This window comes from Salvelinus alpinus, chromosome 2 (assembly GCF_045679555.1).
Source record: "Salvelinus alpinus chromosome 2, SLU_Salpinus.1, whole genome shotgun sequence".
Classification (NCBI taxonomy): Eukaryota; Metazoa; Chordata; class Actinopteri; order Salmoniformes; family Salmonidae; genus Salvelinus; species Salvelinus alpinus.
In genome coordinates, this window is record NC_092087.1 from 36,982,403 (window position 1) to 36,996,967 (window position 14,565).

Genomic DNA, 14,565 nt, shown 5'->3' on the forward strand with positions numbered 1-14,565 from the left:
GATTATTTCACTTATAATTCACTTTATCACAATTCCAGTGGGTCAGAAGTTTATATACACTAAGTTGACTGTGCCTTTAAACAGCTTGGAAAATTCCAGAACATGATGTCATGGCTTTAGAAGCTTCTGATAGGCTAATTGACATCATTTGAGTCAATTGGAGGTGTACCTGTGGATGTATTTCAAAGCCTACCTTCAAACTCAGTGCTTCTTTGCTTGACATCATGGGAAAATCAAAAGATATCAGCCAAGACCTCAGAAAAAAATGGTAGACCTCCACAAGTCTGGTTCATCCTTGGGAGCAATTTCCAAATGCCTGAAGGTACCATGTTTATCTGTTCAAACAATAGTACGCAAGTATAAACACCATGGGACCACGCAGCCATCATACCGCTCAGGAAGGAGAGGCGTTCTGTTAACGTACTTTGGTGCGAAAAGTGCAAAGAAATTCCAGAACAACAGCAAAGGACCTTGTGAAGATGCTGGAGGAAACAGGTACAAAAGTATCTGTATCCACAGTAAAACGATTCCTATATCGACATAACCTGAAAGGCCGCACTGCAAGGAAGAAGCCACTGCTCCAAAACCGCCATAAAAAAATCAGACTACGGTTTGCAACTGCACATGGGGACAAAGATCGTACTTTTTGGAGAAATGTCCTCTGGTCTGATGAAACAAAAATAGAAATGTTTGGCCATAATGACCATTGTTATGTTTGGAGGAAAAAGGGGGATGCTTGCAAGCTGAAGAACACCATCCCAACCGTGAATCACGGGGGTGGCAGCATCATGTTGTGGGGGTGCTTTGCTGCAGGAGGGACTGGTGCACTTCACAAAATATATTCCATCATGAGAAAGGAAATGTATGTGGATATATTGAAGCAACATCTCAAGACATCAGTCAGGAAGTTAAAGCTTGGTCGCAAATGGGTCTTCCAAATGGACAATGACCACAAGCATACTTCCAAAGTTGTGGCAGAATGGCTTAAGGACAACAAAGTCAAGGTATTGGAGTGGCCATCACAAAGCCCTGACCTCAATCCTATAGAAAATTTGTGGGCAGAACTGAAAAAGCGTGTGCGAGCAAGGAGGCCTACAAACCTGACTCAGTTACACCAGCTCTGTCAGGAGGAATGGGCCAAAATTCACCCAACTTATTGTGGGTAGCTTGTGGAAGGCTAACCGAAACGTTTGACCCAAGTTAAACAATTGAAAGGCAATGCTACCAAATACTAATTGAGTGTATGTAAACTTCTGACCCACTGGGAATGTGATGAAAGAAATAAAAGCTGAAATAAATAATTCTCTCTACTATTATTCTGACATTTCACATTCTTAAAATAAAGTGGTGATCCTAACTGACCTAAGACAGGGAATTTTTACGAGGATTAAATGTCAGGATTTTTGAAAAACTGAGTTTAAATGTATTTGGCTAAGGTGTATGTCAAATTCCGACTTCAACTGTATGTTTATATGTAGGCATGACAGAGTAACAGAGGCAGAGGCAGAGGACAGAGTATATGTATTGGTCTGTAAAGTGAATCAAAATCCCAGCATCTGTAAGCATTTACAGTAGCATAGCATGTCACACTACTGAACTAACCCTAGCCCATAGAGCAGACAATGTCAAGCTGTTCTCACATATGAAAGAGGTCATGTTGGGACTCACCAATTAACACGCTAATAAACTGCCAGACTCACTAACAACTACATTAGACTGGAGACCTTTAGAAGCTGACACTGCATTACTTTGTGTAGTCTACAATATGTCCATAAAAACACACACACACGCATGCACATACACAACACACATACACACATGCACGCACGCACACATACATACTGAGTACACACACACATATACAGCCCGCGGCTTGTGGTTGGGATGAATGAGTCAATGTCCGACTCATGCTATCAGTCACTAAACACAGACAAGCACACCTGCCTTCAGCAAGGGTCAAATTTATTTAGAGTTGCGATTTGAGTATCTAACACAAAGCTCACTCTGTTTGTGAAGGGGTAAATGTTTGTCCTGGTACTGGTATGCAGAACTCGTGCTGAACTTCTTGTATCTCAACAATCGACAGCAAGACAAATTTAGAAAGATACACAATCTTAGATCCTTTAGGTGACTAAGTCGCTTTGGATAAAAGCGTCTGCTAAATGACACATATTATATTATTATTATTATTATTGCTACGTGTCAGTGCACAGTTCATTAAAAAGTCCATAATATATTTATTTTTCATAGGATAGGGGAGCAGAGAAAACAACAACCCTTTTAGACAATTGTCTGAAGGCAGAAACTCATGAGTCTGAAATGTTTGTTCCCCTTGAATAATTTCAAAACCACATAACTGCCATTTCCTGAACTTTCCTCGTAAGCAACCGACGTACATATTTAATTCCAAATGTAGTGTCCCTTTCCCCTCTAAAACCCTAGACAAATCGAGATCCTCTATATAGGTTCCTCACCTATAAAATGGAATTACTCACAATTGTGCAATAACAGAAACCAAATCCACCCTCTTACCTTTCATGTTATTTTTTACCTTTTCTGTGGAATCTATAAAGCTACAGTTCTTTTATGGTCAAATTAAATCAAATCAAATTGTATTTGTCACATGCGCCAAATACAACAACCTTACAGTGAAATGCTTACTTACAAGCCCTTAACCAACAATGCTTTAAGAAGTTAAGAAGAAAAAAAGTGTTAAGTATAAAATTGAAAATAAAAAGTAACAAAAAATTAAAAAGCAGCAGTAAAATAACAATAGCGAGGCTATATACAGGGGGTACCGGTACAGAGTCAATGTGAGGGAGCACCGGTTAGTCGAGGTAATTGAGGTAATATGTACATGAAGGTAGAGTTAAGGAAACCAGATTGTGAGAACACAGTCTGACCACATGTCTTTAAGATCTTAAATTTACAACTGAAACACTATATGTCAATGACAGTTAGATATAAAAACAACACCAGTTGAAAACTATATGATTAGTTGTAGCATGGTTAACATCCTACAAAGTACGGCCACGACTGCGTGGCCATGCACGCCTCCAACTCAATCATTAAGTTTGCGGACGACACTACAGTGGTAGGCTTGATTACCAACAACGACGAGACGGCCTACAGGGAGGAGGTGAGGGCCCTCGGAGTGTGGTGTCAGGAAAATAACCTCACACTCAATGTCAACAAAACAAAGGAGATGATTGTGGACTTCAGGAAACAGCAGAGGGAGCACCCCCCTATCCACATCGACGGGACAGTAGTGGAGAAGGTGGAAAGTTTTAAGTTCCTCGGTGTACACATCACGGACAAACTGAATTGGTCCACCCACACAGACAGCGTTGTGAAGAAGGCGCAGCAGCGCCTCTTCAACCTCAGGAGGCTGAAGAAATTCGGCTTGTCACCAAAAGCACTCACAAACTTCTACAGATGCACAATCGAGAGCATCCTGTCGGGCTGTATCACCGCCTGGTACGGCAACTGCTCCGCCCACAACCGTAAGGCCAGAGGGTAGTGAGGTCTACACAACGCATCACCGGGGGCAAACTACCTGCCCTCCAGGACACCTACACCCCCGATGTCACAGGAAGGCCATAAAGATCATCAAGGACAACAACCACCCGAGCCACTGCCTGTTCACCTCGCTATCATCCAGAAGGCGAGGTCAGTACAGGTGCATCAAAGCAGGGACCGAGAGACTGAAAAACAGCTTCTATCTCAAGGCCATCAGACTGTTAAACAGCCACCACTAACATTTAGTGGCCGCTGCCAACATACTGACTCAACTCCAGCCACTTTAATAATGGGAATTGATGGAAATTTATGTAAAAATGTATCACTAGCCACTTTAAACAATGCCACTTAATATAATGTTTACATACCCTACATTACTCATCTCATATGTATATGTATATACTGTACTGTATATCATCCACTGCATCTTGCCATCTTTATGTAATACATGTATCACTAGCCACTTTAAACTATGCCACTTTATGTTTACATACCCTACATTACTCATCTCATATGTATAGACTGTACACTATACCATCTACTGCATCTTGCCTATGCCGTTCTGTACCATCACTCATTCATATATCTTTATGTACATATTCTTTATCCCTTTACACTTGTGTGTATAAGGTAGTAGTTGTGGAATTGTTAGGTTAGATTACTTGTTGGTTATTACTGCAGTGTCCGAACTAGAAGCACAAGCATTTCGCTACACTCGCATTAACATCTGCTAACCATGTGTATGTGACAAATAAAATGTGATTTGATTTGAAGTGCATTCAAGTGTTCTCTCTTGTCTTCTCTCTCCCCTCTTAGCTTATATGCCAGCTTCTCTCTTCTTTTGGCTCTCCTCCCATTCTCTCTCTCTTTCTGACTCTCTCGCTCACATTGTTTTTACCTTCTGAGACGGCACCTGTCCTTCTGGTATTCATCAATGTAACATAGCTATTAAAAGCTTTTTAACACCATCATTTATTACCACATGGTGTGATCCAAGGACACCCCGATAAGAGTCCATACTTATGCTGCGTTCACAACCAAGTGGAAAGGTGGCATTTACCACATACGACTGGGAAAAATCCACTTGAACGCCCCACCAACTTGTAACTACTAGTGGGAAAATCATCAATCATCCCTGAACTCCGACTTCTCCCACATAACTGACCTCAGACGTCACCTACTAAGGAAATTACCTTGATAACATTTTCTGTAGTTAAATGTAACAACACATTATTTATAAAAAGCTAAATCAATTAATCTGTGTGGCGGCCTAGGAAAACGCTAAACTTTGAATTCTTTATAGCTCTGAAAACTACCAACTGTCCCAAATCCAGATTTTTTAAATCACGGACATAGCTTTATCAGAACCCGAGTTATGAGCATTTAAAGTTGACTTCAGCCAAAATGTTAAAACTGAGAAAATGGCAATGAAAGATTCCGTTAAGTTTATTTCTAATTCCATTGAGACGAATGAGAGAAAAACACCAACACTCAGCTTGATTGTTTCAAAAGAGATTGTCACTATATTTATTATTTTTAAAACAGCAACTGCTGGTATTATTTGCATTAAATAATTAAATTATTATATGTAAGAGATAATCAACGAAGGGGCTGGGAGTTCTATGAAAAATAATGAACGACATGGAAGGTGTTTCCAAGACACCCTAGTGGAGTGGAACTGACCTTCAACGGAGTTACATTATTTTCCAGAGAATGCATAGAGCCCTGAGTTGATTATCCCTTTTATACTGTACCATGGCTATAATTTAACACATTTGCCACTAGAAATGGCCATTTGACAGTAGAACTGCATTCAACAATCACCAATAAATTAGCTAGCAAGTTTACTAGATAGCTACAGTAGTTGCCTTGATAACCAAACAAACAGACTTGCTACAGTAGTTTAGCTAACCAAACCATCAGTCCTAGCTTGCTATTATAAAAATCGAATTCAACAATGCCAATAATGTTTTTAATACGACTTTTCTTTCAAAAGCAGCTCAAACAGAACATGTAAGAACCGGTAACAACAAATTCTTTATAAGAAAAACAGTAAAGAAAGATCTGTTTGATTTGGCTATATACAATACTGGAAGGCATGAATGATGGCAAAAATAATGATCATTTAAATTCAGCTTGCAGGAACGGGTACTGGAACCAGTTGCCCATGTTTCTCCTGGTCATGGAGACAATCTCATCTGCTGAGAGATTAGATTCATTTGTCATTTAGGAAAAGTAAAAACAATACAAATACTCACAACAGAACAAGACAATCACACGAAACATAAATATAACTGTGGAGAGGCAAGGAAAATAGTACAGTAATAGTGTGAAAAAGTAGTTTTGTGTGTTGACTGATACCTGGTTTTGTTGAAGGCCCGTATGGCAATGTGAAAGAAGGATTTAATTCATATTGATAATAATGAATTTGACTCTCTATGACAAACAGTCAAACAAAGAGATCTCTAACACACACAAACAAAAACTACCAGGTCATAATTCTTACCTTAGCTGAGTGCTCCATGGTGACAGCCACCTCAGATCCAGCTCTCACCACCAGATCCATGAGCCTGCCCCTTCCCTTCACCATCTTACCCTGAGGGGGGGAAAAAACATGTTTCAGTGCTTTTATCAGTCTTATTTATTTGGGTCCACAATAAAGTAAATTGTCATGGAGACACAATTGTTTTAAAGCGAAGTGGCTCTATTCCTCTTCAAACCTTTGTGTGTCTCTAATCTGTATCTCGCTTTCAATTAATTAACATGAACTTGTTAGCTAGCTAACTTGTTGTGTGGGATATAGGGATGAAAAATACCATGGCTGGTGAAATAGTGAGTTAAACATTTAGGCTAATGCTATACCAGCATGTCTTCAAGCCTGTCTTCAGTGGTATTCACTCCAACAACATTGGCTATAGCTTACCTTAAACAAATTCAAAGTAGATGCAGGTAGTGAAGGCCTGATAGTTTATAAAGTCTAGGTAATGCATTGTGTACTTACAGTAACTAACTAGCTAGCTAATTAACTAGCGTAACATACCTTGCTTGTCAGTGAAGATGCTTTCTCATCTCTCCATTCATGATGAGGTGACAGACGATTGTAAGATAATCCTTGATTAACGGTAATTCAGCGCATACTGGCAGCTTTGCTCAAAGTAATGACAACTAACTATGTAAATCAAACAACAAGCAATGTCGCTATTTTCGGAAAAGTCAGCTGTCAGCTTCAACGATGATTGATTACAACTAGAAAATGGGAAGATGTCGTACGTGTGCTACGATGACATGAACCCAATCCCAATTGCACCCCTTCTTGCCAGGGCACTCATTCACACCCCCTCAAATATTAAAAGAAGTGGATTGTTGTACCTGTGTTGGTAGATAATTAATCTACACCTATCCAATGCTTTTACATCTTGAGGGGAGTAAAAGTGATTGGCCAGGGCTAGCAAGAAATTGAATGCGGCTCAAAATGACAGAAAAATGATAGCAAGATGTCACTCGCTTCCAACAAGTTCTAGGATACTGCAATACTGTTAATATATTTGGATGATTTTTCATGTCATTTTGGCCAGCTAATAGGCCTACCCACTGATCAAGCAACACCGGAAGAAAGTGCGGACCTCTTTTATGAACTTTTGGCTTTTGCTCCGGCTTACGGCTACTTGTAGACAAAATGAAAATCTGACCCACTTTTGTATTGATAACTACATTGTTGATTGTAAATTACAACTTTATACTACTACATTACTAACTAGCTAGCTAATTATTATGTGTCTAAACCAGCTGATTCCATTTATCTGTAGCATGTTAGGCTATCTTGAATGGGCCAAGTCAGCTGTGACACTCTCTGGGAAGTTTGAGATAGCGTGTTCACATTGGGCATGCTAGCTAATGTAGAAAAAAATGTGGAAATTAACCATTTTCCTTAAGTAATCATACAATATTGTTATATTACAATAAAGTGAAGGATTTAAAGTATCCAAAACAACCAAAATCGCAATTTCCACAGAAACGGAATTTCATTGCAATTGGCTTTTTTAAACTTGAATTTATTTACAAGCATGATAGCTGTACTTTTAGTTTATGTTTGATGCAGATTGTTGGCCATTAGCTAATCTGCATTTCTAAACGAGTTCAAAGCACGTGAATGCATCCAACTGGTATTTATGACTTCACAACTGGTAATTACCACGTTCCCACTTGGTTATGAACGCAGCATTTGCACATTCCGGGAGCAGCTTTCACACCTGGGTATGACCACACCCACTGTAACCCACCTGGGGTATGAAGCATAGCACTGAGGTCATAAGGTTATCCCTTTTGGTAACAATGACACTGCTGCCCTGGGGTGACCTAATAGACCACTGACTGATTGAACTGTGTTCCTTACATAGAGAGAGAGAGAGAGAGAGAGAGAGAGAGAGAGAGAGAGAGAGAGAGAGAGAGAGAGAGAGAGAGAGAGAGAGAGAGAGAGAGAGAGAGAGAGAGAGAGAGAGAGAGAGAGAGAGAGAGAGAGAGAGAGAGAGAGAGAGAGAGAGAGAGAGAGAGAGAGATGAACAAGAACAAGAAAGGGAAAGAGTAGCTAAGGGAGAAAGGAAGAGAGTGAAGGAAAGTAAGGAGACAGTGAACACACACTGTACTTTCTCCCAAGAGAGCAGCTGTGAAATGCCAGTGTTACAGTTGGTGAGAGATGCCATTCGCCTGGAGTGACAGAGAGGACTGTTGTGTAACAGCAAGGTTCCCTTGGCGTGACATCAGCACAGGGACAGAGGGGGACAGAGGGGAGGGGGACAGGGGGGGAAATGTCATAGTCAATTATCCCACTATTTCACTCACCGGTGAGATGTTGTGTAGGCCTAAGTGTTCTGTTCAGTGTACAGCATTTGTCCCTTTTTATAACGGGAGCCACGTTAAAGAGCAACTCTACTGTATAGGCCTACAGTACATGTCTGAAGTCAAGAACAGGACAGACAACCCAGTCAGTGACCTCCATGGTAATGCCCCGTTAAAGTGCATGTCGGAACTCTGAAATGTCCGACTTGCTAACTGGTTGTGGTTAATCACGTGCAGCGTTCAACGAATTACCAAGTCGGAAATTTATGAGCTTCCTAGTTCCGACTATCATGGAACGCACTAAAGCATCAAGCACGGTCATGTCCACGCTCTCTTATCAGCCAAACCAAACAAAGAGACTCCATTTTGATCAATTGTCTTTGAGAAGTCCATAACCCTGTTTGCACAAGCTCCTAACATGCCCCCGGGGATTACAAGATGTAGCAGATGAAATGTCAGGGACCTCATTAACTTGTCTCCAAACATGAACTTTTCACTGTAAGAAATGTTTAAGTTTCTTTAAGCTCTGCAAGTGTCCCTGCCTCTGGTGCATCTTTCCCTGCCTCTGGTGAATCTTTCCCTGCCTCTGGTGAATCTTTACCTGCCTCTGGTGAATCTTTACCTGCCTCTGGTGAATCTTTACCTGCCTCTGGTGAATCTTTCCCTGCCTCTGGTGCATCTTTCCCTGCCTCTGGTGAATCTTTACCTGCCTCTGGTGCATCTTTACCTGCCTCTGGTGCATTTTTACCTGCCTCTGGTGTATCTTTACCTGCCTCTGGTGCATCTTTACCTGGCTCTGGTGCATCTTTACCTGCCTCTGGTGCATCTTTACCTGCCTCTGGTGCATCTTTACCTGCCTCTGGTGCATCTTTACCTGCCTCTGGTGCATCTTTACCTGGCTCTGGTGCATATTTACCTGGCTCTGGTGCATCTTTACCTGCCTCTGGTGCATCTTTACCTGGCTCTGGTGCATATTTACCTGGCTCTGGTGCATATTTACCTGGCTCTGGTGCATCTTTACCTGGCTCTGGTGCATCTTTACCTGGCTCTGGTGCATATTTACCTGGCTCTGGTGCATATTTACCTGGCTCTGGTGCATCTTTACCTGGCTCTGGTGCATCTTTACCTGCCTCTGGTGCATCTTTACCTGGCTCTGGTGCATCTTTACCTGGCTCTGGTGCATCTTTACCTGCCTATGGTGCATATTTACCTGGCTCTGGTGCATCTTTACCTGCCTCTGGTGTATCTTTACCTGCCTCTGGTGCATCTTTACCTGCCTCTGGTGCATCTTTACCTGCCTCTGGTGCATCTTTACCTGGCTCTGGTGCATCTTTACCTGGCTCTGGTGCATCTTTACCTGCCTCTGGTGCATCTTTACCTGCCTCTGGTGCATCTTTACCTGGCTCTGGTGCATCTTTACCTGCCTCTGGTGCATCTTTACCTGGCTCTGGTGCATCTTTACCTGGCTCGCTGTGAGAACATCTATAAGAAAGTAGTGAGTCACTTTCGCCACATAGACAGAGAGAAAGGAGAGAGAAGCCGAGGCAAACATACAAAGAGACTCTTTCCTGTCTAGATTATAGCCTTTGTCCTGTTCATTTTCCATGAGACATTAACGACCACTTAAGAGTCAGCTATCTAACACTAAACCCACATAAGAGTCAGATCAGTTCCATACTACTGTATGTCTAGACCTCCCCAACCTTTATAAATACCTTACTCTAACTCAGCTTTACTTAATTTCTATTCTGAAACTCTCTGAAGACAATAGAGAATCAGCTCCCTGACAACACCAACATGGACTAACACAGCAAACAGACAGTAACCAACAGCAGTCTTCCCTTCCACAGATGACACACTTGGTAACCGTCCAGATCTCTACACAACACAGCCCAGGAAAGTGGCACGCCATGAGCAGCAAACAAACCATGGATGAGGAGTAGGAGAATGAATGGATGAAAAAGAAGGATAGAGGGGTGAAAGTGAAATCTGAGAGGAAGCGAGAGACAGGAAAGTGATTATTGAGAGAAGGTGAGGAGGAAATAAAGACAATTCAGAGAAGGGGGGACTATGCAGTCTCAGTCGCTGTGGCACTGGGAGGTAAAAAACCCCAGCAAAAGGCAGAAACCCACAGCAAAGACAGAACTTTCCCAGGGAATGGAACACACGATTGAAACCATTGATACAGACGGCCGCTTAATTCATAACAGCTCACAGAAAGGGATGGAATGAGACAGACAGACAGACAGACAGACAGACAGACAGACAGACAGACAGACAGACAGACAGACAGACAGACAGACAGACAGACAGACAGACAGACAGACAGACAGACAGACAGACAGACAGACAGAGGAAAATAGAGAACATAGCAGGGAGAAAGAGAGTGAGAAAGAAAGAAAGAGAGATGAGGGGGAACAAACAGAGGGAGAGGAGGGGCTTTGCACAGCAAATTAAAGTTGTCTCATTGGATCTGGTCGCCATATTTGTCATGGTAGCATGCCAGTGACAGATAATAGCAGGGGAAACAACAGGATGTTGGCAGAGTTGTTCTCAGGTGGGCCAGTGTGGCTCAACCCGGGCAGGCAGGTGTGGGGAAGGATGTGGTGGCTGATGCTGAGGCTTCCTCTGACATTGTTAAACCGCTGCCAGGGGCAGGGTAGTGGTGGTAACTAACTGGTGCTTTCTGACTCATCACATTTACCGCATGCTAGTCTCTTTGATGTGGTGGAATGAAACAGTGTAGGAATCCTAGCTGTTTTTGATATACTCCAAACTTCCTGCAAAATCCTGACAACAATTTCAGTCACGACATACAGTACATGGATATTGCAGATAGTTTGGAGTATAAGCTACAACAGCTAAGATTCCTGCACTGTTCCATTCCAGCACATCAAAGAGAATAGAATGGGGAAAATGAGACCACCTGAGAACAACTATCTGCCAGCATATAGGCCTGGCTGTAGTTTCCCTACTATTACTTAAACAGGGTGGGGTGAGCCCGCTGCATTGCCCCCAGCCTGATATAAAATGGCTACAATTTATTTCAAAATCCTAGAACATTTTGATGGACCTTCGGAAATAAACCTCTTGAAATAAACACCAGTGGCACCAGTTCCCAACATGGGTAGACACGTAAGGGGCCCAGCTCTTCAGAGTGTGAAATATCTTATTTTTAAGACTTTTACACAAAGTGTGAAATATCTAATGTCGCCAAGCAGACAAAGTCAACGCTTATGTCATCACCTGAGTGAAACACTGCAACTACTCTATATTTACAGTAACTGCATGCCACAGAATACTATACCAATGTAGAAAGAACATAGGCTGATACTTGATCAAAGACATCCTGTTCTTTTAAATTAATAGGAGGGTTGTTCCACGAAATGAGTTGGTGTGATTTCTTTTTTTTTTTCACTTAATTTTAACATTCAAAGCTGGTTGTATGCAACAGGGATGGGCAATTGAACGCAAACTTCACCAAAAAAAAAGTTATTGTTCAACTATTTCTAGCCTGTCTATACATGGTAACAGGGTTGACGTGTTATGCTCGACCCATTTAGTTTTCCACCACAAAACACCAGAAAATTGCCAAAAAGAGTAGAACCAGCTCACCTGCTTTTACACTATGATGATTTGACTAATAGAGATTCAACGTGTCTTCGTTTTGTTATGTTTTTAAAAAGGAACAGTTTCACCAAATTAAAACAACAATTCAGTTCAAGTAACAGGGTTGACCCTAAAATGAGGGACAGGTTGAATCACTAATCACATTAAATAAATAATCATCTTCAGAAATGACTTCGTCAAAGCAACAAAATACCTAGGGATTTACAATGAAACTTGAAGAAATGTTGGGGTTAAGTGGGTTAAAATCTTCAGAGAAGTCACAGCGAGTGCACAGAGGGGCATAAATTCTGAATTTCGGCACTTTAGCACGTCTTTATTCATATAAAAAAACGTATTAATTGAATTGTCCATGTGATCTATATTAAAGGGAACTTCATTTAATATAACAGGCTTTTAAAATCCAATATCGGTGTACATTTTCTACTTAAAGGTAGACTCTGCGATATGACGTTGATGCAGAAAGTATACAGCATAGTGTGTCAATTTCCGCAACAACTAATAGCGTTAAAGCGCAAGGCTCAACTTTGCCACTGTTTTGGTTCCCTGGCTACCACGCTGTAACAGTGTGAAGCGAACCAGTGCACATACGCAGATACTGTGTGTGACTGTGTGAGAGCGAAGTCTTGCATTTCATCTCAATACCTACAGTGCTGCTTGTGGCAACATAATTTCGCTGAAAATATCAAAGGGACTCATTTTGTGGAATGACCCATGAATGAATGCCTGCTTTTAGAAGGTTCCTCTAAGAGTTCAGGCCAGGTGCATACAACCATATTCACTTACTCTCTGTGTTTCAAACTCAGCTTTTTTCTTCTTCGGATTATAAAGTCTAATGAACCAGGTGATTTCAGCATTCTGATGCTGGATGCTGAGGTAATGAGATATGCTTACCCCGAAGGCTACAATTTGAGTTAGTCTGAGACTGTGAAGCAATAGAAGTAGCCTACACTGTAAAACCATGAAACATGTGACACGTTTATAACCTAAACGTCAGTGTTTAAAACTTAAACTTTGGGAATTTAGATTTGCCAATAAGTGTTCTCATCTTAAACACATGCGTTTAGAATGCAAGATTAAACATGATAGTCAGCTTTTTCCAGTCAGTTTCCAACCTGGAAAATACCTTTATCTCCTAAGTGTTCAGATTTAATTTCCCATCGTCTTGTTTAGAGTGCATTTAATCATTCGAAATTTGGCTTTACGGCTTTACACCCTACAGTGTTAAAACAACACCCCCAGTGTTTAGTGTTTAAAACCTAACCACCTTGTGCTGAATAAACATATGCGTGTGTTTAAAAGTGTGTGTGACACTTATGTGTTTTCATTTAAATTCTAAATGCCTTGATGCGTTCAAAAAGTGTTATAGACAAGTTTTTAGTTATGTTTTCAGATCCTAAACACTTGGTTTGACAGTGTAGTCTGACTCTGTATCAAAAACCTGATTTCAAAACAATTAGCCAGCATTTTGCACACCAGGAAGAATAGTTGCTGCCTCTGCAAAAGCTAATGGGATCCAAATAAATTTGAATTAAAAAAATATATGAAATAAAAAATGTACAATTTAAATAATTTGACAAGTAAACAGCTAATCAGTTGTCTGGTCTTGTTCAAGTGCTTTTGCCTCAGGGAGACTGGTGATTTGTGGTTGATTGATTGACATAGGCATATATTTCTGTGTTTAAGCACCACCAGGCTAGAGCAGACATGAATAAACCAAATAAGCATGCACCATAGAAACGGTAGCACTTTTATTAAGTGAGTAAGAACCGTGCGTAATGCATGTCCCGAACCTCTCAGCCGCAGCATCCGAGCTCACAACAGACGGCAACTACCTCACCTGGCAGCCTTCCAAGTCCTCACTCACCTTTCCACTTGTTGCATAATAATCCACCGTCTCCCCGTTCTTCCTCCACGTCTACTGCGAGTTAGTAAATTAATAGGCAAACTGTATATTCACTCTGTCACTCTAGTCCGTTGTCAGATAGGCTCCTCTGCTGCATAAAGTTTACGAAGCGTCCCGTGGCGCATGCCAGGTCCCACGAAAAGATGTCGTGTTTAGTTTAACTGTAACACAGGCAGAATGGACGGCTCAATTTGGGCAGAAACTGCAGTACTGGGAAATCAGATTTGTTCGGATGCTTGAACGAGAGTCCTGGGCAATTCCCTCGTTTTCCTTTTTTATGTCTCACTTTTCTCTCTCCCTCACAGTCCCGAGCTGGGGTTCGCACGCTCTACCCGCCCTCATCAGCAGCAGCCAATGGCGCGAAGACCTCGTGCGTTGATGAAATATTTGCCTCTATACCAAACCCTTTACATTGGAATTAGAGATACAGTAACTGTCAAACGTTTGGACACACATACTCATTCAGGGGTTTTTCTTTATTTTACTATTTTCTACATTGTAGAATAATAGTGAAGACATCAAAACTATGAAATAACCAGAGGCGATTTTAGCATGTAAATCTTGGTGGGGCATAAAATGGCAGCAAAGCCGCTACACAGCACAACACTAATCAATACATGAATTGCACTATAACGGTGACAAACGGTGCCCACGAACTGTTAGGGCCTACATAAAAC

At 41.4% G+C, this 14,565-nt stretch overlaps 1 protein-coding gene across 2 annotated transcripts in view; it reads right to left on the reverse strand.

Moving 5' to 3' along the window:
• The window catches only part of LOC139542688 (collagen alpha-1(VII) chain-like), a 100,718-nt gene extending 86,528 nt beyond the window's left edge, over window positions 1-14,190 (reverse strand). For both annotated transcript variants that reach the window (XM_071348440.1, XM_071348450.1), the window contains exon 1: window positions 13,850-14,190. The gene's annotated coding sequence lies outside the window, so the exon portion shown is untranslated. The remainder of the gene's footprint in view (window positions 1-13,849) is intronic.
• Window positions 14,191-14,565: the final 375 nt, after the last annotated feature.